This window comes from Ovis aries, chromosome 10 (assembly GCF_016772045.2).
Source record: "Ovis aries strain OAR_USU_Benz2616 breed Rambouillet chromosome 10, ARS-UI_Ramb_v3.0, whole genome shotgun sequence".
Classification (NCBI taxonomy): Eukaryota; Metazoa; Chordata; class Mammalia; order Artiodactyla; family Bovidae; genus Ovis; species Ovis aries.
Genome location: NC_056063.1, coordinates 19750829 through 19777621, shown reverse-complemented (window position 1 = coordinate 19777621; position 26793 = coordinate 19750829). Strand labels below are relative to the sequence as shown.

The 26793-nt window shown below is 41.4% G+C and overlaps 2 long non-coding RNA genes across 5 annotated transcripts; one reads left to right on the top strand and one right to left on the bottom strand.

Moving 5' to 3' along the window:
- Positions 1–387: 387 nt before the first annotated feature.
- Positions 388–9063, bottom strand: LOC132657288 (uncharacterized). The gene is made up of 3 exons (XR_009595201.1): positions 8492–9063; positions 3222–3342; positions 388–3045 (listed from the first exon to the last, which is right to left on the bottom strand). It is a non-coding gene; the product is annotated as an uncharacterized LOC132657288 (long non-coding RNA).
- Positions 3336–26793, top strand: LOC105608011 (uncharacterized). Of its 4 annotated transcripts, none has more exons than XR_006060930.2 (6): positions 3336–7013; positions 7552–7609; positions 9938–10761; positions 17083–17265; positions 18618–18713; positions 25826–26793. It is a non-coding gene; the product is annotated as an uncharacterized LOC105608011 (long non-coding RNA). The 4 variants fall into 4 exon arrangements; XR_009595199.1 differs by lacking the exon at positions 25826–26793 and adding an exon at positions 19190–20286; XR_009595200.1 differs by lacking the exons at positions 7552–7609; positions 25826–26793 and adding an exon at positions 22208–23320.

Genomic DNA, 26793 nt, shown 5'->3' with positions numbered 1-26793 from the left:
TAATAGCAAAGGCGTTAAGCACTTAAAAACGAGCAATTACAAGATTACAAATGTGAAAGAATGGCTTCTCCCAAACTTGCAGCCTTGAGGGATGTGAAGCAAGTACAGAAAAATCACAGAATATTCCCTGGGTTTGAGTCTGTCTGTGTACAGGAAGTCTGTTCTTTGGAAGAAGAATTCCTGGAGAAAAGGACTGGTGCTTGGGCCCAGTAACTAACACTGCTTAGCTCAATCGCTGTGAAAAGCTCCTCCCCACTCCCTTCTAAGATGTTAGATGAACTGGAGTTCCTGACCATGCTTAGGTCCCATTAAACCCAGTGTTGTGTTTATCTGTTAAACCCAATTTTGCCTTTGAAGAATATGTTGCCGTCAAATATAGTCACAATCTGAAAGTTGAGAAATATGATTTATTCAGTGGGAATTTTTAGGACTTCAAGCCTGGGAGACAGCATCTCAAGCGACCCTGAAAGAACTGCTGGGGGTAGGGCTGGGTAGGGAGATCAAGTTATAGAAGTTTGCAACAAGGGACAGGTAGTCTGAACATCAAAAGAATTGTGAATTGAAGAAAACCAAGGAATTTAGTGTTTTCTATGTACCAAAAGATGCAAGTGTCTGGGCTCACTGAAATCGTTCTTTTCATATGCATCTCAGCTATCTGGGGCCAGATCCTGTTTTTTCTCAGTGCTCACCATAGGGATAGGGAATAGCTGCAACCTAATGGCTGCCCTGCAGCAGGTCTTATTTTCCTTCCTGGTTGCCCCGGATGGCTGGAATCACTGATAACTGTGACATCCTTGTTTATTGATATGGCAGGAAATACTCCATTTCTCAAAGAGTTCCTATATTTATGGCATTTTGTCTTCATAAGAACACTGTGGAATGGCTATTGTGATCTGCAACCTATAGATGAGGAAGCAGATGAAGTCATAATTCCAAGACAAAAAATAGGCAGAACTGAGTCTCTGATGTCATATTCCAGGTACACAGTCTTTCTATAGCAAGGTAACTGTCAGTACAAAAACTACATCCCAGTTGCCTACTAAATAAGTGTTATTTAAAAAACACCTGTTTGTATAAACATTTTGAATTACCCTAATATTAAAATGATAAAAGAGGGAAAAGTTATTAATTCATACATCAGAAATTATCCTTATGTAATTATATGATACTCATGTGTATCTGGCTGGTAGTGGTGGTGGTGATTTAGTCGCTAAGTCATCTCTGACTCTTGCGACCCCATGGACTGTAACCCACCAAGCTCCTCTGTCCTTAGGATTCTCCAGGCAAGAATATTAGAGTGGGTTGCCATTTCCTTCTCCAGGGGATCTTTCCCACCCAGGAATCGAACCTGGGTCTCCTGCATTGCAAGCAGATTCTTTACCAACTGAGCTGTGAGGTAATCTCTCTGCTTGGTGGTAAATATTAATAAATAAACTTCTGACCAACTAAATGAACACATTGGTTAAATCTGTGTAGAAATGCTTAGATTGTATTTAAAATTAACTACTATGAAAACGTTGTGTATTAAACTCTCAAGTGTAGAAAAATAGGGAAGGAAGAATAACCTATTTTCCCTCCCAAGGCCCTTATTTTGTAAAATAGACAATCAGGCAATCACCACATATAGTACTACTAGAAAAAGGGAATTACTGTTGGATTAAAACCTACATACACAGCACCATCTTTCCTGGAAGAGCACAATGTAACTAGATCCCACTGGAGATAGCACTAAGGGATTGTCAAAATGCTTGTCACACTGGAATTTCCTTCTGTTGACTATTCTTCAAATAAATAGACTAAGCTTAAGATTGGAATTCTTATGTAAGCATAGCAGTAAGATAGAGTCTTATGTAGGTTGATCTTTCATGAAAAAAAGTATTTTTACAGGTAGAATTCCTTTCTACTTTTTTTTTAGTATTTTTATTTATATTTACTTTTTGGATCTTCGTTGCTGCACGGGCTTTCTCTCGTTGCAGTTGAGTGGAAGCTACTCTCTAGTTGCAGTGTGCAGGCCTGTGGTGGCTTCTCTTGTTGTGGAGCTGGGGCTGTAGGCGCACGGGCTCGGTAGCTGTGGTGCATGGGACTAGGTGCCCTGCAGCACGTGAGGTCTTCCCAGACCAGGGCTCAAACCCATGTCCCCTGCATTGGCACGTGGATTCTTAAGCACTGGACCACCAGAGAAGTCCCTAGAGTTTCTAATGTTATATATTTGAAATATATAAATATTCTTATTTTTTGTGATTTATTTCATGCTGTTGCTTTTGTCCTGAGCCTTGGCAAAGTTAAAATTCACCAGCATTCCTTACACCTATCAAGACAAGTGATCACATGGTAGATAACAAAAGGGACAGCACCAAATTTGGTGTACACCGAAGTGTAAACTGTCAAGAGTTGGGAACATCTAACAATTAAGACTGGAGCAATTATGTGCAGGAGAGGGGCTGGTGAGCCTCCCTGGATATACTGGAACATTTCATTACTATTCTATCCTTCCCTTCCCAGCAGCCGCCAAAGTCATGAACACAAGCCCCAATATTCCCCAGCAAGAATTCCTGGCAATACAAGGCACTGACATCGCACGGTGTAGCAAAAAGGGCAGTGACTTTGGAATCAGTTCTGCATCCAAACTCGAGCTCTGCCATATACAAGTTGTTCAAATTACTAAACATCTCTAAGCCTCAGTTTTCTTTTCTGTAAAATGGGGGTCATGTTTCACTTGATTGGGAAAATTAGATCAGGTACAAAGCAACCAGCATGGTATCTGACATATAAGAGGTGCTTAATAAACAGCTGCTACTGCCCTATGGAAGAAGAAAACCATGCCAGTTTTGAATAACCGATACTTTGGATTTGTGAGCGTCAAGCACAACAATCGTAAGCAGAGGTAAACTACCTATACAGTAGAGGAAAGTAAAGCGTTAGTTGCTCAGTTGTATCCAACTCTTTGAGGAAGCTGGCACCATAATTTCTGCTTTTTTACAGTCCAGGGTGGCCTTTTAAAGGCACAGATCCTTCTACTGCTGTATCTTCTTTATCTTCTTTGTGCTTAGGGAAAGAAGAAAAAGAAAAAAACATCTCACTTAATGAAAGGAAGACTTTGCAGTGGTTTTTAAAGCTTTACAATTTCAGTGAAATGGTTGGAACATCCAAAACATTCCATTAAAAAGGAAAAAAAAAATCTACCTGTAAACATACATGTATCACCAAAGACAGAAACTTACCTAAGACTTGGGTGAAATTAAAGGAATTAGTCCTTGGTTGGAAGAGAATTCCAGGCTCCATGTATTTCAATTGCACAGTGAAGATGGTACATTAAATGGAGCAAACAGCAAGACCAGTTAGCTTTGGGAGAGAATGAGATACTTAAGCAACAGTAAACTTAGCCTTTAGTTGTGCCATTTCTTTAGATGGAAAGATAATTTATAAGAATAAAGTAAAATGTCAGAGGTAATTAAGATGATATTAACATTTATGGGCTTCCCTGGTAGCTCAGTTGGTAAAGAATCTGCCTGCAATGCAGGAGACCCCGGTTTGATTCCTGGGTTGGGAAGATCCGCTGGAAAGGGGATAGGCTACCCACTCCAATATTCTTTGGCTTTCCTGGTGGCTCAGACGGTGAAGCATCTGTCTGCAATGCAGGAGACCTGGGTTTGATCCCTGGGTTGGGAAGATCCCCTGGAGAAGGAAATGGCAGCCCACTCCGGTCTTCTTGCTTGGAAAATCCCATGGACAGCCTGGTAGGCTACTGTCCATGGGGTCGCAAAGAGTCGGACACAACTGAGCAACTTCACTTCTTCACCCACTCCAATATTCTGGCCTAGAGAATTCCATGGACTGTATAGTCCATGGGGTTGTAAAGAGTCAGAAAGTGAACAACTTTCACTTTATAATTTTATACTCAGGACTGTGCTGGGCACCAAAGACAGTAAATGAGGAATTTCCCATTGGTTGAAGATACAACTCTTAAAAGCATGAACTAGTATAGTAATAGTGGCTCCTTAAGAGCCAATGTAAGTGGTGAAAACAAGATCAGAGGAAGGCCTGGAAGCATCATAAAGATTTCAGAGGGGAGGTGGGAGTCCAACAGAACCTTTAAAGATCACAGGATTTAAATATGAGAAAGAAGAAGAGCATTAGAGGTAAGGAACACAGTTCAGGGTGGGAATGAACTTCACTGATACTAAGTCAGTGAGGGGCATGGCTTAGTTTGGGGGAAAAAAAAATTCTGAGGCCAAATTGTGCAATGTTTTGATGTCAGAGTTGAACTTCATTCTGTAGGAAACGGGAAGCCACTGGATAATAGTATATGGCACTAACAAGATGAAAACAGAATTGTAGGAAGACCTATCTGGTAACAGGAGCCAAGACCTAAGGTAGAAGTTTCCTTTATTTTAATACTTTTGAGGTTATTCAAAATTATAGATTTTTTAAAAATGCAGTCGGGTACAACTGAATGACTAACCAACAACAACAATGTATATAAAAGTACAATGTATATTAAAAAAAAAAAAGTACAACATGTGTGCCTAGGTTAAATCCCATTGAACCATTTAATTTCAAATATATTGCTTATTAAAGTTCTCAATTTGTAAATAAAATGGAAGAAGAATTAACCATGACAAATATCCTCCTAAAGTCCTCTGAGGGGAAATTATAGGTGTGTGTGTGTGTGTGTGTGTGTGTGTGTGTGTATTTACATTTATATTTATATATCAATTCTATATAATTTATCTTACCATATATGACTGTTAGTATATTGCTTAAATATTAATTATACTTTAAGTATTCCACATTAGAGCTTTAAAAATCATTACTTTGAAGCATAATGCTCTATTTTGATATTTTAATGATGATTACATTCAATTATGTTAATCTTTTCTAATTTTAATTCCCATACATGTAGAATTTTTTTCTTGATAAAGAGTTATTTTATGGGAGCCTTAAGAAATGATTCATTCAGGTAAATATTTGCAGTTTTTAAGAGAACTTGATTTGCAGAAACTGTTTAGTTTGGAATTTTTGTGTTGAGTTCGTTAATCATCATGTGCTCTAGTTTTCTCTTGAAAATGTCAGTTATAATAAGAAATTTTATAATTTCAATTTAGGAAACTACTCTCACCCTGTTCTATGAGACATTTTTAGAATATTTCTCCCACAAATAAGGGTACAATAGTTTTATATCGTAGTTTTAAATAACTGGTAGATTTCTATACTTCCAACACACTTTCTTTATCTCAAGTAAAGGCAGTAGTAGTACATCATAGAACTTTGGCTCTGAAGATCTAAATGTATCAGATACCTACCTATACAGCACTGCATGAGAAATATATGCTTCTGTTTTTTAATGAGTCCAGTTGAGTCTCTCTGATATCAAAGCATGTGGTAATAAATGCCTTGTCAAAAATGTATTCATCTTATTGGGTTTTCCCTAGTGGCTCAGTGGTAAAGAATCCACCTGTCAATGCGGGAGACGGGCTCGAGCCCTGAATCGGAAAGATCCCACATGCCGTGGAGCAACTGAGCCCTTGTGCCACAACCGCTGAGCCTGCGCTCCAGAGCCCGGGAACCACAGCTGCTAAAGCCCGCATGCCCTGGAGCCTGTGCTCTGCAACAAGAGAAGCCACCCCAACGAGAAGCCCGCGTGCCGCAGCTAGAGAGGAGCCCGCGCAGCGACGAAGACCCGGCCCAGCCAAAACCAAACAAATGAAATTATTTTTTTTAAGATATATATATATATATTTATCTTATAATGGTCTTGTTGTTTACAACACTATCCTGGTTGTGGCGAGAAGATGGCCAGGTCTCCGGGAGCTTGCGCTGGATCTAAAGCAGCCCACGCTCCTCCCAGTCACGGCAAAAGACACACAATCAAGAAGACGCCAGAGACTTGTCAAACAGTATGAGCCCAGGGCGGCATTTGGGGAAGGTCACTGACCTCTGGGCTGTAAAATTCAACGGACAGTTTTTTCAGTTCTCATTTGCTTTGGTCTCTTGGCAGTTCTCACTGACTCTTCCTTAAAAAGCCCTCTTTCCCTGGCCTTTAGTAACGTCACGTTCACGCCCAGTTTTTCTTTTCTGCGCTCAGGGACTCCTGCTGGGTTGTCCTTTTGTATCCAGAATGTAAGTTCTAGAATCCTTTGAACATTCAGGTTCAGGACACTCTCCAGACTTCAGCTATCACCTAATGACTCACATTCCCCGCCAAGCAGAGATCACAAACCGATAACCCTCAGTCTCATCGTTCTTAAGTTTATATACACTTTAGGGAGGTGTGGCCCTTTTTCCTCTCCCACAGCCCTCCTCTCTGCAAGTGTTTGAGTCAGCCCTTGTGTTGCTCAAGGTTCCTCCTGTTGCTCCCACAGTTCCTTGTCTCCCTAACAAACGCCCCTCGCTGGGCCCCACATTGCTCCTCCTTGTCCTCATCCTTCAAGCACAGCACACCTGACATATCCCAGGTTAGCTCTCCAAGATTTTCCAGGCCAATGTCAGATCCCTCTTTTTTTTTTTAATCAAATTTACTTATTTTTGGCTGCACAAGGTCTTCATTGAGGCACACGTGCTTTTTCTCAGTTGCAGCAAGCGAGCATTACTCTCCATTGCAGAGTGGGGGTTCCTCCACAAGAGAAGCCATCGTGACGAGAACCTGAGCACAGCAACTAGAGTAGCCCTCGCTCACCACAACTAGAGAAAAGCCCTCGCAGCAATGAAAACCCAGCATAGCCAACATTTTTAAAAACAAACTTTTTTTAAGTTGTATCACAATATACAAGGATGCATATTTTTTAATATAACGGTTCAATCATAGAAATACATGCTGTCAACTGCTAGTTGGGGATGAAACTTTCCAATCTGTCTTCCTCCTTTCCCCAGGAAGGGATTATGATGAAGGGTGAGAGCTGAGACGCTTGAGAGGCCTTGCCTGTCCTGGAATCCAGAATCTTCTAATCACCAGCAGTGGCACATTTAACACATCACTTATTCTGATCTTCAATTTCCTCATATGTGAAACAGAGGTAATCACAATCCCTATTTCATAAAGTCAAGTGTAAATTAAGGCCATGCCTGGGAAGCACTTGGCTAGTACAGTGAAGCACAGTGCCCAGATGTGTTCAGTTAGCGTTTATCATCATTGTTGTCATCTTTATTATTGCAGATATGAATCTAGACATCCCTGTCTCCTCCTATAATGAAAGTGTTACATATAACCAGGGCCAGCTCAGAGCAGGGGAGGCTGATGGGTTTTCTGCCCTCTCCTATGGTGTGCTGATGAACAGTTAACATTCAGCTTTGGGCAAGGTTGGGGGCGGGGGCGGTGCGTGGAGAGCCATACTTTGTACTGTTTGCCATTTTCCATGTTGTAAATTCTCCCATCATGGCTGATTTTAAGTTGTCAATGTGAGTTCAGTGAACTCACATTGGGAAAAGTTATCAGAATTGAGAAGAATTGGGGAGAGTTATCAGAATCAGTTCTCAAGTCCTATGAGCCTGCTTCAACACACCCAAAAGAGAATTTATCTTTTCTGCTGCCTCTTTGTTCACTGCTGAAACTAGGATTTGATTCGTCTCAGGCAGAGGACTAGACATACCTATCTGACAGGCTCCTGCAGAGGTTAAGAGTTTATTTATGTCTGGAAGATAGAGGAAGTCTTCAGATCTGAAACCCAAAGCAGGGCTCAGACCCAGCTTGCCAGGGTGCTCATAGCAAATGACACTTGCTCGTTTGTGATGTTCCCTTTGTCCCTGGTGGACCTTGCATATGAGTGTGGGTGTGGCCGCAGTCTAGGCTAATACACTGTTTTCTCTGGTCATGTGGTCATAATGCCTTCTTAAGAGCATCAGCACCTTACCTTTTTTTTCCTTTATTACTACTTTTATTTTTAGCTGTGCTAGGTCTTCATTGTTGCTCCTGGGCTTTTGCTACTTGCGGCGAGTGGGGGCTATTCTCTAGTTGGCTTCTCATTGCAGTGGCTTCTCTTCTTGCAGAGCATGGCTCTAGAGTGCAGGCTCAGACAAGTTTAGTTGCCCCAAGGCATATGGGATCTTCCCAGAACAGGGATCAAACCCATGTCCCCGTGCATTCTTAACCACTGGATCACCAGGGAAGTCCCACCTTACTTATTTTTAACTTGTAGTATTTTGCATTGCACTCTTTCTATTGATACGTAAGATGTTCAGGTAATCATTTTGTCATCTTCCCACAGTTTTATAGATACTTTCTGATGGCTGCATAATTCCATTAATACACCTAACTGTTGAGTTTATGAAAGGAAAAAGAACCAGGAGGCAAAAACCAGGAAAAGGAACATAGATGGAAGGGAAAAAAAAGAATCTAAAGAACTGAATATAGTCATAACTCTTGACAAGAAAAGCAAGTTGAGCTCTGAAAAATAACCATCAAACCTTACAATTAGGTTTCTAATGCTTTCAGGAAAAGAAGGTTCACCTCTGGATGAGGGGCAGAGGTGGGTAGGAAGAGAGTTAAGTGCCTTACCTCATGTAGAAGGCGCAGTGGAGAAACCGAGGCTGGAGTGGTTCACTGACCTGCTCAGGGCCACACAGAGCAGATCGCCTAGGCCAGGCTTCACCCCACCATAGTTGGGAGTGAATGAGAATTAAGGAAGTGCAGACAGGAGGTATGAACAATTCTTTCTGGAAGCAGGATGGGGAAAGAAGAGAAAGAGCAATAACTAAATAGAGTACAGGGACACGTAATCATTGCTTTTTAATAATAAATATAGGCCTCACTGGGGCTTCCTAGGTGGCTCTAGTGGTAAAGAACCTGCCTGCCAATTCAGGAGATATAAGAGACATGGGTTTGATTCCTGGGTCAGGAAGATCCCTTGGAGGAAGGCATGGCAACCCATTTCAGTATTCTTGCCTGGAAAATTCCATGGATGGAGGAGCCTGGCAGGCTACAGACCATAGGGTCGCACGGAATTGAAGACGACTGAAGTGACTTAGCACACACAGCATGCATAGGGCTCACTTCCTCCTAAGTTGCAATGAAAAAGATCCCAGTGAGGGTAGGGCCAGAAGCAGACAGACCGCAGAACCCTAAACCCTGTCCCGGAAATGTGTCTGTATTGGAAATCTCACCCTGATTGTCTTTGCTCCATCAGAGCCTCCTTGGATCCATCCCTCCTTTGATAGCTGAGGCCCAAAAGTGAGACAACAAAAGGCAAAGTCAAAGCCAGAAAGTTTAAATGGCTTTTCTCAAGGCAAGAGCAATGTTTCCTGACCTTGCCGGTCATAGAAACTGTCCCAGACTCTCATTTAAATATACAGAACGTCAAGAGATTTGGATTCAGGTCTATGTTGGTGGAGGATGGGAGTGGGTAGCTGAAAGTAAAGTCAGTTATCCTTAAATTCTGGCAGTTTTGTGTATCATTGTACTGGCAAGTAACAAAGAGAAATAAGCACAGTAGCATAAATCCCCATGGTTCGGCTCACAAGAAAAGGCTTACTCATAAACATGCTGGGGGTTCTCACCCTGCCTCTGTGGTCTGATGCTATCTTGGCACATGCTGGCTTAATCTCCAGCCCAATCTGGGCACAACAGAGAGAGGTTCGTTGCCAAAATTATAAAGTGGCAGGAGAGGAGGGAAATGGGGCTTCATCTGTTCTTAATCTGTTTCAAACTGACTATTAGTTCCTAACCAGCACACCAATCCAGACAAGGCCCGTCCTTGCCTACCTTGGGTTTCCCTGGTTGCTCAGCAGGTAAAGAATCTGCCTGCAGTGCAGGAGACCCGGGTTTGATCCCTGGGTTGGGAATATCCCCTGGAGAAGGAAATGGCAACCCACTCCAGTATTCTTACCTGGATAATACCTTGGACAGAGGAGTCCAGAAGGCTATAGGACATGGGGTGATAAAGAGTTGGACACGACTTGGCAACTAATATCACCTACCTCCTCCCCTTCTTCTCTGCCCCTCCAGCAGGCGCCTGGTGGTGGCAGCCACCCCCTCCTACAGGCTTCTCAGTCTTCAGGAGGGTGACCCTACATCTTTGTTTGCCTGCGAGAGTCCCAACCTACTCCTAAGAGCCTGGAGTCCTCTCAGGTTTGGTGTCCGCCTTTATATTCAAAAGGGCCCCAGTGTGGATGATAAATTCCATGTTCATGCTGCCTGTGAACAGAGCAAGAACAAAAACACAAGTGCATGAAAGCAAGGAGGAGTCTGCTGACAGTTTACAATGACTTCCATTTATCAAGCAAATCACTCAGTCATCTCAATTAATCTTCACAGCCACCCCCATGAGGGAGCTCTGGGCACAGGGGTTTTTGCAGATGAGGAAAGTAACAGGGTTAAATGACTTAACCAGGGTCATCCAACTAGGAAGAGCAGAACTGGATTCAAACATCTATCTGTGTGACCCCAGCTTATGCTCTAAAAGGGGACTGCTTGCCTCCTCAGGCCATGTGGACACCCACCCACCGATTTCTGAATGTGTTAAGAAACAGAACTTTACCCAGAAAGTTGGTCGATTGGTTTCAGCACTAAAGGAGCTCTCTCAAGTTTCCTATTTTTCATCTTACACTTGCAAGTAGAAATCTATTTCTGCAGCTGTGTGTATGATTCAGCTCTTGTTTCTGTAACCTAATTTGAGAGAACACGTCCAAAAGCAGCAATGACATCCACAAAATGGGGCTTCATCTGACTCAAGTGGACCCAACCAATTTGCAAATGGAAAATAACACTGAAGAATAAGCTTTACATCACAAACGTGGCTGCTTCAAGTCATCCTTCGTGAAACTAAAGATGTAAGTGTAACCCAGAAAATGGTTCAAAATCTTTGCTTTACATATGCGTAGTTTAATCTTATAAACCAGTTGCTCTCCCAGAAAAGACAACTTAAACTTGCACCCTTTGCTTTCATCCCCAGATTGCCTGCAGTTTTCCTTTATTTTTTCCTTTAAAAAAAATGGGTATTTTTTTCATTTTCAATTCCAAAGCACTGCCTTTTAAAATATACACGTATATACTTATTTATTTGGCTGCACCAGGTCATAGTTGTGGCATGTGGGTTCTTATTCCCAGACCAAGGATCAAACCCAGGCCCCCTGCATGGGGAGCTCCGAGTCTTAGCCACTGAGCCACCAGGGAAGTCCCAGCAAAAGCATTGCCTTAATGCATTTTCTTTGAAAAATAACAGACAAACTTCGATCAATACCCCAATTTCAGACCTGTACCTTGTACATTGTTACTGGTTTGTTGTAGTCCTTCTGTTTTCCTATCCACTATCCGCTAGCCTACATATTTCTTTTTTTTTTTTTAATTAAAGTTTGGTTGAGTTACAATATCGTGTTAGCTTCAGGTGTACAGCATGCTGCTGCTGCTGTTGCTAGGTCCCTTCAGTCGTGTCCGACTCTGTGCGACTCCATAGACGGCAGCCCACCAGGCTCCTTCGTCCCTGGGATTCTCTAGGCAAGAACACTGGAGTGGGTTGCCAGGTGTACAGCATAGTGTTTTGGTATTTTTGCAGATTATGCTCCATTGTAGGTTATTACAAGATAATGCGTATCATCCTACATATTTCCTTGATTATTGTAAGCTCTGGACAGAAACAATTCACCCAGTGTTTAGAATAGTGCCTGGCACGTACGTAGTGCGTGCTAAGTCGCTTCAGTTATGTCCGACTCTTTGCGACCCTGTGGACTGTAACCTGCTAGACTCCTCTGTCCAAGGGATTCTCCAGGCAAGAATACGGGAGTGGTTTGCTATGCCCCTCTACAGGGGATCTTCCTGACCCAGGGGTCAAACCGATGTCTCCCGTGGCTCCTTCATTGCAGGCTGATTCCTTACTGTTGAGCAATCAGGGAAGCCCTCAATAATTCTTTGTTAATCAAATAAGACTTTGCACAAGGCACCCAGGAACCGGATCATGTAGGGCCTTGTAAGTCCTCCACTTTATCTTAAATGTGAAGGACAAGTCATTGGAGAGTATATGCTCTGACTTACAGTTTACAAAAATTACTCTAGGACATCCTTGGTGGTCCAGTGGTTAAGACTTTGAGCTTCCAGTGCAGAGGGCATGGGTTAGATCCCTGGTTGGGGAGCTGGGGAACTAAGATCCCGAATGCCATGGGGTGTGGCCAAAAAATAAAAATAAAATAAATTAATTAAAAAGACCATGCTGGCTGTAATGTGGAAGAAAGATTATAACAGGGGTAAGAGTGGCCTAGGGGTAGTCAGAGGCTAATGCAACATCCAAGCAAGAAAGATAATGAGGACTTGAGTTAGGGTGAAAAAAAGGTCAGATTTTTAGATATATTTTGGTGTTACAGATGGCAGAACTTGTTAATAATGAGGGTCTGGGGGAGGGGAGAGGAACTGAGGATAACATCTAGGTTTTTGGCCTCAATACTTAATCTTCCTGAGCCTGTTTCCTCTTCTGTAATGTGAGGATAATTAGAGCATCTCTGTGTTGGGATTACCGTGAGAAAAAATAGAGGATGTTGATGGCTCACACAGCATTTGGTAAACCCTCAGTAAATGTTAGATCTTTTATTGCCTTAAAGATAAGCATTTCCTAGGACTGTAAAAATATCCACCCCACAGAGACTGAGGGGAAAAAAAAATTGTTTTGTAGAGTGTACCCTCCCCTCCCAAGAGACAGATATTTATTTAACAGAATACTTAGCAGTAGTGTTGGAACAGTTTACTTGCACACAGATACCCAGAAGAATTCCTCATATCTCAAACGGCTCATAATTCTCCTTTAAGCAGTGCTGTCCATTTAATATTTAGCAGAAAGAGTAAATAAAAGGTGAAATTACAAACCTCTGCTGATTAAAAAAATCAATCGAAATGTAAGAAAAAGTACATCTGAAATAATAGTGATTAAAAAGAAAACAACTATTTGCTGCATTTTAATACACTAGGAACTAAAGTACCACACTGTCTGGTTCAGTACAGGACACCTGGCAACCCTCTTTGTCAGTTGTAACTTTCTGCAAAGCCAACAACCAACTCTTTTTGGCTGCGTTGGCCTGTCCTTATTTCCCCCTGGAAAACTGTTATAAACTTAGCACAGATAACATTTTGCCTCTAGTACAATTAGCAGCTTCTCTCAATGGGTCACCTGGCTTGGCAAGTGCTTGTGTGGGGTAATCCAGTATCTTCTTTCAAAGCCTCCCAATGGTGGCCTCCAGGTAACATGTGAAAAGCTATCTGTGGGGAATTTAGTGGTTCCTTCATGCTCCTCAGGGACTTTCCTGCAAGCATCTTCTTCTGCCTCAGCTGATCTCCCTGATTATTGGTTATCTGAGCCCTCCACCCAACTCGAGACCAGCCTTTCTTCTTCGCAGACAGCCTCTCAGCCCTGCCCCCTCACAGCCAAGGCCTTTTAGGGACCCTTTTCTCTTCCTGAAGATCTCCACTCAGTCCTCTCCTCAGGTGAGACCCTGGGACATTTCTTCCAGGGCTGTTTTCCTGCTTTATTGACTACTCCAAAGCCTTTCACTGTGTGGATCACAACAAACTGTGGCAAATTTTTAAAGAGATGGAAATACCAGACCACCTTATCTGCCTCCTGAGTAAACTGTATGCAGATCAAGAAGCAATAGTTAGAACTGGATATGGAACAACAGACTGGTTCCAAATCGGGAAAGAAGTACGTCAAGGCTGTATATTGTCACCCTGCTTATTTGACTTATATGCAGAATACAGCATGAGAAACGCTGGGCTGGATGAAACACATGCTGGAATCAAGACTGCTCGGAGACATATCAATAACCTCAGATACGCAGATGATACCACCCTTATGGCAGAAAACGAACAGGAAGAAAAGAGTCTCTTGTTGAAGGTGAAAGAGGAGAGTGAAAAAGCTGGCTTAAAACTCAGCATTCAGAAAACTGAGATCATGGCATCTGGTCCTATCACTTCCTGACAAATAGATGGGGAAACAAAGGAAACAGTGACAGACTTTATTTATTTATTTTTTTTGGTTCCAAAATCACTGCAGATGGTGACTGCAGCCATGAAATTAAAAGACGCTTGCTCCTTGGAAGGAAAGTTATGACCATTCTCGACAGCATATTAAAAAGCTGAGACATTACTTTGCCAACAAAGGTCCATCTAGTCCAAGTTATGGTTTTTCCAGTAGTCATGTATGGATGTGAGAGTCGGGCTATAAAGAAAGCTGAGTGCTGAAGAATTGATGCTTTTGAACTGTAGTGTTGGAGAAGACTCTTGAGAGTCCTTTGGACTGCAAGGAGATCCAAGCAGTCCATCCTAAAGGAATTCAGTCCTGAATATTCATTGGAAGGACTGATGCTGAAGCTGAAACTCCAATACTTTGGTCACCTGATACGAAAAATTGACTCATTGGAAAAGACCATGATGCTGGGGAAGATTGAAGGCAGGAGGAGAAGGGGACAACAGAGGATGAGATGGCTGGATGTCATCACCAACTCGATGGACATGAGTTTGAGCAAGCTCCAGGAGTTGATGATGGACAGGGAAGCCTGGCATGCTGCGATCCGTGGGGTCGCAAAGAATCAGACACAACTGAGCAACTGAACTGAACTGTTTTCTTGCTATCCTTCTACCCAACTAGGGGGAGCTGCCTCTTCTGTACTCTTGGAGCTGCTTTGATTTGTCCAGTGACAGCCCCTGAGAGCTGGGCCTGACTGACCCAACTTGGTCTTCAGCTGGATCCTAGTGGCCTCTCACGGGGCAGGGACCCCCCTTACTTCTAGTGACTGACCCTGGAGTCCAGACATACCACGTGGGCTGGACAGACTATCCTTGATCATCTTTCCTGCCAGCCACTCCCTGCAGCACCCCCAGACAAGCAGAATACAACAGTGGCTGGCTCAGATCACTCAGGAACAGGGGAGGAAACTGATGAAGAATCAGCTTCAGAAAGAAAGTTGTGATTCCTCCGAAACAGCAGACTACAAGGGGGCAGTTATATTTAAAGTGCTCCAAGCACATGATTCTCTGAAGATTTGGGCATTTGAATTTGGCATTTCTGTTTTGGGTTTTTTATTGTTTGTTTGCTTTTTCAGCCACGGCACATGGCATGTGGAATCTTAGTTTCCCTGACCAGGGATGGAACCTGCACTCCTGACAGTGGAGGCCCAAAGTCCTAACCACTGAACCACCAGGGAATTCCTGGGGCTGTTTTTTAGTTTTCCAAAATGAGAAAAAAAATATCGTCAGATGACTTTTCTGCACCCTGGAAACCAGAGCCTCACCTGGAATCATAATGTAAAGCTTCAGACTCAATCTGGTGGACAGGTTCACCACTCACACATTCTTTCTCACATCTTTATCATTTATTACCTGATAGATTTTCCCTAAAAAAGATATTATTAAAGGCCAACCTCAAACCTTTTAAAAAGTACCTATGAAATGTGATCTACATTCATGATTAAGATAGTGTTTTCAAAATTTTATGAATTTTATTTAACAATTATTATAGTACTTTTTTATGTACCAAGTATAATCCTAAGAGCTTTACAAAATTAACCTATTTAATCCTTAAACTAATGAAACATTTACTATTATTAACCTCATTTGTAGGTGAGAAAATTAAGTCACAGAGAGGTTAAGTAACTTACACAAGGTCACACAGCTAATAAGTGACAGAACCAAGAAGTCAAACCCAGTGACATTGTGTGCTGAGGTCACTAGGCTATGCTGCCTCTATAAAGGGCCTGAAAAATAGATAGATAGATGTGCCGTGCTGTGCTGTGGTTACTCAGTCATGTCTGACTCTTTGTGACCCCGTGAACTGTAGCCTGCCAGGCTCCCCTGTCCAGGGGATGTCCCAGGCAAGAACACTGGAATGAGTTACCCTGTCCTTCTCCAGGGGATCGAACCCAAGTCTCCTGCATTGCAGGCAGAGATAGATAGATTTTTAATATATATTTATCATATATAAAATATATACTGTGTGCTCAGTAGCTCAGTCATGTCTGACTCTTTGCAGCCCCACGGACTGTAACCCACCAGGCTCCTCTGTTCATGGAGGTTTCCAAAGGAATGGGTTGCCATTTCCTACTCCAGGGGATCTTCCTGACCCAGGGATTGAATGCACATCTCCTGCATCTCCTGCATTGGCAGGCAGATTCTTTACCACTGAGACACCTGGGAAGCCCCATAAAATATATACTATATGCATATATTTTTGTGTGTAAATGTTATATTTTATACATGTACATATGTATATATGTGTGTGTGTATGTATATATGAGAGAGAGCAGGATTGTAAGTGCAGTTTTCCAAATGGCCCTCTTTTGGGGTGTTTTCAAAGCATGGCTAAAACCCAGAAAAGCTCTATATAATTTTTCTGTAGCTACATCCTCTTGCAGAGGCTAGAGGACTGGATTCATAAATGTCGGCTTCTCCTCTGACAAATGAGGTAGCTAAATCAGAAGAAATAGTTCGTCAAGTGAGTGTAAGAAGCGTCAGAATGCAAAATTATTATTTCCTGGAAGGCTGACCAGGTAATTTTCCTCTTTAGATCTAACTCTGGGAGGTGTCCTGACTCAGTATTCAGTAAGCTAACTCCGGACTCTTCTTGTGCCTTTTGGACTAAATATAATGCGAGTTTGTTCTGTTCAATAGTTCATATTCTAATACTTATATGCAGGTATAAGTTTAAATTTCTAGGGTCTCACGCCTGCCGATTCACGAAAAAGGTAACGCTCAAGTAAACAAGTGGGGCGTTCTAGCTACTGGTGCAACTGCGCCCCCTGCCGGCGCTTGGCCGGCCAGCCGGCCTCATCAGGGGGGCTCTCCCGCTCCCCCCAGCACAGCGCAAACTTTTAGCCCTTCCCCTCTTTTGCAGCTTTCCAACCAAGCCAAACTGGCTTAGCGCTGCCCTAAGCTAAGCACAAGTGCACTTAGCGCTGAGCATCGAAGGTAAATCAAAGCCTCGCAGCCTTAAAGTATCTCACGGTCTATCGGGGCACACCCGAAGCAGCCCATTAGAATGCAGCTGCAGCCGCCTCCTGTCCCATACGTTTGCAACCACAAGTGGCACGCCAGAGCCTGAACCAAACAGCATAGTACAATGCCCTTTTGTTGGAAAGGAGGACTGTGACTCACCCCATCATTTTCTGTGTGCGCAGAAACCACGGCCTGCACAGGAGCGACCGGGCCAATCGGTCGGTGCTTCGCTGAAGCCCCAGGTTACCTGGAAGCTGTCCCAATAGCGAGCTCTCCAGAGTGGGCGCCAGAGGGACTGCACAGAAAACTCACGATTAAGGTTAACAGGGGCCAGGAGGAGATCTATGCATTCGGATATTAAATTAGTAAGTAACAAGTGCATTAAAAATATGTGACTAAGACCTCTGATGCATTAGTAACAAGATGCTAGCTTAGCTTCCCAACTAGACTTTATTGGATTTTTTTAAAAACAGAATTTTATCTGTTTGTGTTTTTCAAACTAGGCCAAGAGGCCTCCTCGATTTCTAAAATACAAAAATTGTTTCTGTTCCTCTTCTCAAACCAAATCAGACTCTGGACACACCCAGCAGCTCACTGTGTCTTTTAGTTAACTCTCTGTCGCCTTTCACTTTAGAGAAAGTTCTGCTGGTAACAAAACCTGCTATACTAGTCAAGAGGGAAAAGGACTTGAAGGAAAAGGAAGAACATGTTTTTAGTAATTGTTGTCAAAACATATGAGGATAAGAAGTAAAAGAAGTGGAGAAATATGCCACTCCATGCAGGAGTCACTCTGGACAAGTGTTTCCGAGCTATGGCCTATAGGTCAGCCATCACGGCAACCGAAGAAGAATGTAATTACAAATGAGGACCTGTGAGGAATCTCTAAGACGGTTCCCACAAAGGGTACAGTGGAGAAAAAAAAAAAATCTGTGCAAACGAAGAAAGGCAACACTGGAACCTCATGAGAGCAGAGAAGAAGAAAAAGGTGAAAAGGGAGAGAGAATGAGGTGGGAAGCAGAGAGAAGGGGTGACTGTGAGGAGCCACAGGCAGGCTGCATCAGGGTGAACATCTCACGTTTATAATTTAATGTAAATAATGCACGGCTTTGTAAAAAAGCAGGCAAGGAAAGAAGAACTTCAGTGTCCTCATACACATACACACAGAGTCAACATGTGAAAATGCAGACAGTGCAGAAGAGCATAATGTAGAAGTGAAAGTCTCTCCCCCACCAACAAACAGCTATTAATGGCAGAGCAGAGGTGCAAGGGGTCGGGACAGGCAGGAGGCCAGGCAGCCCTGAGACAGCAGCTAGAGGCCAGCCCTGGACATTGTGGTCTAAACCGAAGGCTTTCAGTTAATGGCTTCACGGGAAGCCCTTACACAGGCTTCCCCCACCCCTAAAAATCCTCGCCTAATTCTCAGCAAATGTAAGAACTGTGGCCAAAAAACGACAGCCACCTCCCTATTTGATTTAATCAGAAAAACAAACAAACAAACACACCACCTCTATTTTTATGCATGCCTGATACGTTAAGAATGCACCTGAAGCAAATTTGAACAGAGAGCATTAAGCTTTGTTATGTACTTACACTGAGTGAACGTGTGTGTGACAGACATACAGATGTCACTCTCAGGACCTGGGTCAGGTGGTGTGTGGTAGAAAAAGCCGGCCAGTTACGCCATATTTATATCTCTGTCCTCTGTCCTAATTCACAGGAGGTGACTGTGGGAATAAAGATGAAGCTGGAGAGCAGGAGGTGGTGGAGTAATGTCTTATGCCTGGTGATAAATGAAAATGCTGAATTTCCACAGGTATGTTAGGATTTCACACGTCCCATAGAGAGGTTAAGATAGCATTTTCTCATATAGTGTTAACATAAAATAGTTAATCCTGAACAACGATGAACATATTCCCTATTAAAGAAATAACAATAATACTATTTATGTAATAAATCATGGATAAGAGATATTTATCAGAAACAGAGTCTCCTTTATACAGTTATAAATGAGTTCTAGTTGTTATTTTAATAATAATCCTTTATATAATAATTCTTTTTTATGTTTTATTTCAGTTTTTTTTAATTTTTATTTTTACTTTATTTTACTTTACAATACTATATTGGTTTTGCCATACATACATAATAATTCTTTATGAATTACTAAAGTGCCAGTTTGACCTTTACCTGGAATATCTAGCAAAGTTAGGACTTGAATAGTCCTCACTGTATTGTACATACTGTATCTCTGTATACTTTCTGAGGCTTTCCCGATGGCTCCCCCAATTGTAGGCAGATGGTAAAGAATCTTCTACAGTGCAGGAGACACAGGAGACACGAGTTAGATAAGAAGAGCCCCTGGAGGAAGGAATGGCATCCCACTCCTGTGTTCCCTGCCTGAGTAATCCCATGGACAGATGAACCTGGTGGGCTACAGTCGATGGAGTCACAGAGTCAGGCCCAACTGAACACACGGCACTTAGCTTGTTAATTGGTTGATTTATACCCTGCTTTGTTGAACAGGAGATTTAAGGTTGCCCAGAGCCTTTCACATCAGACGTGCTAAATAGTCTCCAACTGCACGCTATTAGGCTGTATATAAGTATATATATCACCAATGCTATGAACGTGAACTTGGGCAAACTCCGGGAGATGGTGAGGGACAGGGAAGCCTGGCATGCTGAAGTCCATGGGGTTGCAAAGGGTCAGACATGACTGGCTGACTGAACAACCACAAGTATATACAAAAAATATATGCCAATTAGAGTGATCATAATGGTAGATGACTACATTTGAATAATATTAAATGCTAAAACACATGGTAACTGAAATGCTTTCTCTCTATCACACACACACACACACACACACACACACACACACACCCTGTTTTTAACCCCATAGCTTTTCTGAACAAAAACAGAAGAAAAATGCAGAAAATATAAAGCCACACTGGAGTGGGTCCTAAGCAGTGAGCTCTTTGGGGTCCCTAGCAGAGACATACATTCCAGTCTATTCCCAGTCATCCAGAGTAAGACAGCAGAACAGGGACATGAAGACTTGAGAAGATTTTAGTCTTCTCAGCATCGTCCTTTCAAAGAGCTATCATCAGACTCCTTTTGATTCTAAAGGGAAAAGGATAATAACACTGTTCTTCTTAGGGAGCTAATTCCCTCTGGCTGAAGTAGTCAAACCACATAGCTCTTTCTGTTTATTTACAGTGTTGTAATTGTATAACAGGATAGAAGTACCAATGCATTCAATAGATAAAATACTCTTTATTTAAAATAGGGGAGGATTTCCTGGGGGAAGCATAAAATTAAGAATGTTATGATAATTTTGTAAACTATCCAGGTGTAATTACCAACCAATAAAAATAAAATATATCATAATACTCTTAGTTTTCACTAGATATTGGTTTATAAGTCATGGTTCTATTGTTTACCTTGTCACAACAAAGTCCTTAAAACCAATATTCTTTATTTGTTGATATGTACTAGGTGGAAATCTTTATAATCCTGGGATTTTACGTGCAAAAAGCTGCCCAGATAGGCCCCAGCTCTGGGTGTGCAGTGCATACGGGCCTCGGGAGCATCCTTGTGATGCACGGGCCTAGGTTGGCTGGACCTTTCCCAAAGGACCCTGAAATAACACAGCTAAAAGTGGAGAAACAGAAGCTAAGATCTCAGCTGATAAGATGAGCCTTGCATGAGGTCAGAGGACAAGTAGTCATCAGTAAGAGAACAGTAGTGATTAGAACCAGAAGTTGAGAAAAAGAACAAGGCTTTATGAGGGCTAAATCAGCTAAAACAGTTCAAAACTAAGGCTCTGAAGGACAAAGAGTATAAGAATGTTCCCCATCCCCTGTTTTTAGTCACTGGTTTAGGGGATGATTTAGGGGGTTCCCAGGTGGTGCTAGTGGTGAAGAACCTGCCTGCCAGCGCAGGAGACATAAGCGATTCGAGTTCAATTCCTGGGTCTGAAATATCCCTGGAGAAGTGCAGGGCAACCTATTCCAGTATTCTTGCCTGGAGAATCCCACGGACAGAGAAGCCTGATGGGCTAGAGTCCATAGGGTTGCAAAGAGTAAGACACGATTAAAGTGACTTAGCGCACATGCAAGCATTACTGATTTAAATTTACACTGAGAAATTCATGGCCACAAGCAACCAAAATGATGATGATGATGGTGGTGGTGGTGGCATGATTGGTGTATTTTCTCCCCGAGTGCCAGACGTATGACGCAACAGCTCTTAATCAAGAGTTGGTTGCTTTTCTGGTTTGGTTGAGAAGTCACTGTCACAAGCATCAGAAAAACTCAAATAGTGCATTCTCTCCACGGGCCTACATGGGAGTTAGAAGGTAGCCCGATGAACAAGGAATCCCATGGCATAAGGTGATGATAGTTTAAGGGTCCATCTCTCTATTGGAGTATCTTACTCCCCCACAGCATCTGCATTAGAGCTGGCTTTGCCACTGGGACCAGAAATGCTGGCTGTTAGTCCTTTGGGATCTAAAGCTGTGAAAAAGGGAGAATCGAGGGGACTAGGAATTGTTTCTGCATTCTAGGGAATGTGGAAGATTTTGCAGTTTCTTTTTTGTAAATTGGAGATATGACACCACCACCACCATCACCCGCCCCTCCCCTCACCAAAAACAAAAACAGAAACCTCCTAGGCTCTAGGAATGGAGTCTTGTAGTCCTCAATGGGTAATATGGTCCTGTCAGTTTTAGCCTCAGCCAAAGATGAAGGAACTAGCATTTCTGATAGAATTAAGAGATCGAAGATACTGTTTACTGAAAATAAACCATCGATGGAAGATTCAGGGAAACAGGGACAAAACTGTATCCTCAGCACCTGAACAGGGCCTGGTTCACAGAAGGTGAAGATAAGCATTTGAAAACGAGGGCCTGGTTCACAGAAGGTGAAGATAAGCATCTGAAAACGAATAAACAAATAGATAAACCAGAAAACCAAAATACAGGTAACTAGTTTTAAGTAATAAAAACCCTGAGAGATCAGAATCCAGGGAATTAGATTCAGTCTAAAAGGCTATCGAGCCCAGAAATCAGAATACAGGTCTAATCATAACAGTGGCTTCTTTTGCATTTCCTGCTGATCTAGGATGAAACTACATTTCTAGATTTTTTTCCCCAAACATTTTATTATGAACATTTACAGCAAAGTTGAGAGAATTTTATAGTGAATACTGTGTAATTACCACCTGGATTCTACCATTAATATTTTACTATACATGGGTTTTTTCAGTTCAGTTCAGTCGCTGAGTCATGTCTGCCTGTTTTCTACCCCAGGGACTGCAGCACACCAGGCCTCCCTGTCCATCACCAACTCCCGGAGTTTACTCAAACTCATGTCCATTGAGTCGGTGATGCCATCCAGCCATCTCATCCTTTGTCGTCCCCTTCTCCTCCTGCCTTCAATCTTTCCCAGCATCAGGGTCTTTTCAATTCAGTCAGTTCTCCGCATGAGGTGGCCAAAGTACTGGAGTTTCAGCTTCAGCATTAGTCATTCCAATGAATATTCAGGACTGAATTCCTTTAGCATGGATTGGTTGGATCTCCTTGCAGTCCAAGGGACTCTCAAGAGTCTTCTCCAACACCACAGTTCAAAAGCATCAATTCTTCAGTGCTCAGCTGTCTTTATAGTCCAACTCTCACATACACACATGACCACTGGAAAACCATAGCTTTGACTAGACGGACCTTTGTTGGCAAAGTAATGTCTTTGTTTTTCAATATGCTGTCTAGATTGGTCATAACTTTCCTTCCAAGGAGCAAGCATCTTTTAATTTCATGGCTGCAGTCACCATCTGCAGTGGAAGAACCCCGGCTTTAGAAGCAAATAGTCCTAATATCTGGTTCTAGCACTTACTAGTTATGCTTTTGCTGAAGTAACTTAATCTTTCTGAACCTCCTTTTCCAGATCTTATAAATGCAGATAATAACTTTTACAGTAATGTTATGAGGCTTAAGAACAGATGAGAAACATTGGTGTCTTGGTGATTAGTATTAACTCACATCCAATTGCATTAGCCAGAATAGTTTATGTTTTTTATTTTCATGTGAATTTCTGAGATGAACATCCATATGTGCACATGTATAGTAAATATATTTATATATGAAAAATCTTAATTGGCTATTATTTCAAAATGGCTAATATATAAAAGATCTGGTAATATTCAGTTGATTATTTGAAGTTTTGTTCATAACTTTGCTCACAAATAAAGTACCCATTGTGCCAATATGCCTTTCTAGTGAAGCAAAAAAACCATCATGTACATTTTACAGAGAAACATTGATAAAGTTAGCAAATATATAATATTTCTAATATTTAAAGGAATGTTGTTATAAAGCCATAATACTCTGATTGGAATTAGAATAAATCTTCTAATTAAAAGGACAAAAGTCTTGTTGTCCTTTATAGAATGGCACAATCACAAAATGTGATTATTTGAGCCATATAATGTTGGAGAAGAATTTCTTTATTATTGTTTATTTCATTAAGCAATGATACAGTTTTGATATAGACCATTAAGATAGTGAGAGATGTCAAAAATCACCTGTGTGATGAATTATAGTCAATATATTATAAGCAATATAGTCAATATATTAAGTCAATACATTATTATTACATAATATGTACATAATTACATAATAGATGTATAATATATAAAATATGTATAATATATACATTAAATATGTATATATGTACATAGTATACATATATTACCTAATTACTACATATATAATTATATATGTAATTATATAATAATTACATAATAATATATTGACTATATTATATACTATATTAATATATTATTATAAGGGGTTTCTCTAGCAGCTCAGATGGTAAAGCATCTGCCTTCAATGCAGGAGACCTAGGTTCGATCCCTGGGTTGGGAAGATCCCTGAAGAAAGAAATGGCAACCCAGTCAGTATTCTTGCCTGGAGAATCCCATGGACAGAGGGGCCTGGGAAGCTACAGTCCATGGAGTCCCAAAGAGTTAGACATGACAGACTGACTAACACTTCACTTTACTTCACTATATTATAAGCATATGAAAGTAACCTATGTGATTATGAAGTTTTACTGCCTATATATAGAAAAAGACATGTCATTTAAAAAATTATTGACAATACATATATAGGGATTATCAAATGGTGGAACCCTGAAAAATTATTTCATAGAAAGAGTATACCCTTTTGCAATGTTATTGTGTATGCAGCAAATAACATACTAAGCTACTTTGATCAGCAATCAAAGCAGGATTTATAGCTAACCTAAAATGTAACACTGGCTCCTTCAAGTAATTCATTCCAGTGTTTATCAACAAAGCTTATTAGCCAAAAATCCTAGTGAAAGAGTTCATAAATCAATGAATGTGGCTGTCAATGCTGAGAGATTTCTTGAACAGATACAAAAGGCACTCACCGAAAAGGAAAAAAATTGATAAATTGGATCGAATTATAATTAAGAACTTCATCAAAAGACATCACTAAAAAAGCAAAAAAAAAAAAAGCCACAGACTGGAAGATGTTACTGAACGCAAGTTCACAAGTTTGTGTGCCCAGTGCACAGAGGCCAAACAAACCCAAACTGTCAGAGTTTGGAGCAGAGAAAGTTTTATTGCAGGGCCATGCAAGAAAAATACGTGGCTCATGCTCATAACCATCCAGACTCTCCTGGTTTGGGGGGAAAGCTTACATGGGCAAAACTTGGGATGAGGGCTGCTGGGTATGAGACTTTCTTCTGATTGGTTGGTGATGAGGTAACAGGGTGTTGCTCTAGGAATCTGGTGAAAGTGAAAGTGAAGTCGCTCAATCGTGTCCCACTCTTTGCGACCCCATGGACTGTAACCAACCAGGCTCCTCCCTCCATGGGATTCTCCAGGCAAGAGTACTGGAGTGGGTTGCTATTTGGTACTCTCCCTGAAGTTGCCAACCTCCACTGGGTGGGGATTTTGGTTCGGGTAGAACTCAAAGATATTGTTACCTATACCTCTTGAGGAGGCACCAGGGTCTTGCACTATAATTTTCTGATTGTTCCTCTTTGTTTCTACATCCCCTTACTTCCCTGATTAGCAACTGTTTGAATCTGCTCTTTGGTATTCAGGAAGGTCTAGGAGACAGAAGCCCTTTTCCTGCAAATAAGAAAACAGGGGACACAGAAACGCTTTCGTGCACAGAAGGGCCCCATAAGGATCCTGCTTGCTTTCAAGATATTCATAATATCTTATATCTGATAGAAGACTTTTATCCAGAAGATATTTTAAAACTCTTACAAATCAATAATGAATAAACAATTCAGTTGTTTAGAAAAGGCAGACTTAAATAGGTACTTTATGCTCAAGACAACCTGCTTTATCTTCACAGAAGAGAAGGGAATTAAGGTACACGTCTTCTAGGTTGAAAAAAAAGTGAAAGTGTTAATTGCTCAGTCATGTCTAACTCTTAGTGACCCTGTGGACTGTAGCCCGCCAGGCTCCTCCATCCATGGGATTCTCCAGGCAAGAATACTGGAGTGAGTTGCCATTCCCTTCTCCAGGGGATCTTCCCAATCCAGGGATTGAATCCTGGTCTCTTGCATCGCAGGCAGGTTCTAAAGAACCATTTGAGCCACCAGGGAATCCAGGTTGAAAGATTTTGGTAAATCACATTTTTTTAATTCCCTGGCATCTTATTTATATAGCACATCCTATTGGTTTTTTCCCCCTTCCTTTTTATTATTAAAAAATAGTTCTGCTTTATCCTCTATTATTCTTATTTTTCCTGTACTTTTATAAAATACCTTTCTTTTACCCCGTTTTATTTTCCCTTCCTATGCCAGATCTCTATATTTTCCATCTGCATCCTGGCTTAAGTGTCTTAGAAATTTAAAGTACTAAATATTCTTTTCTTTGGGTCATTTAGAGACATCCTATGAAGGACTCAGCTGGAAAATATTCAGTGGTGCTGCTGACAGCAAAGCTGCAAGGTGACTAATGTCCGTGTATTGCAAGTGAAAGGTTCTCCATGTTATTTGTCTTGTTTTTGGTTGTTGAATGTAGGTAATACACCTTATAATTCAGCAAACCCAGACTGAATGAGTGCAACTAATGCCAGGTAAATTTAAACATCAACTTCTGAGGTAAGGAAGAGAAGGAAGTAAATGAAAATGGGGTATCGACGCTTAAATGTGACACCCTAGGGAGGCAGTTTGCATAGTGGTTAAGAACACAGACCAGATTTGCATGGATTTGAATCTAACTTCCTTTATTGACTATGTGACTCTGGGCACATTTCTTATCTTTTCTTTGCCTCAGCTTCCTCATCTGTAAAGTTGGAGGACAGTTTGACCTCATGGGGTTATTACAAGGATTAATTTAGTTTATTAAAAGTACTTAGAACATTGCCTGGCAATATTAAACACCACATAAATGTCAGTTACTATCACTCAAAATTATAATAATGAATAGATGAAGGCTCCAGAAACATTTTTAGATTTTAGAAGTCTGAGGTTATTTTTTGTATGTAGTGTTTCTGATTTTTAAAAGATCACCAATGGGGCTTGGATAACCCCAAGAAAAAAAAAGTGTGGCTTACTACACTGATAAATGAGTTTTTAAGAAAGAAACCATTTTGTATGACCCAGTACAAGGAGTAAAGTTGACTCACAGGAGATGTCTGGCTGGCATGAAAACCATTAAAGAAAATCCTGAGCACGATGTTGACCTCAACTCGGAAACACATGCTTTACATTATTATCCTATCACTTCTTGAGCTCCTGGCATGTGTCACTGAAACAGACTTGTTTTTTTTGTTTTTTTTTTTTGTAATTTTTTTCAAGTGGTCATTCTCTGTTATTGCTTTTGACTTAGATAAACGACCTTCTAACTAAC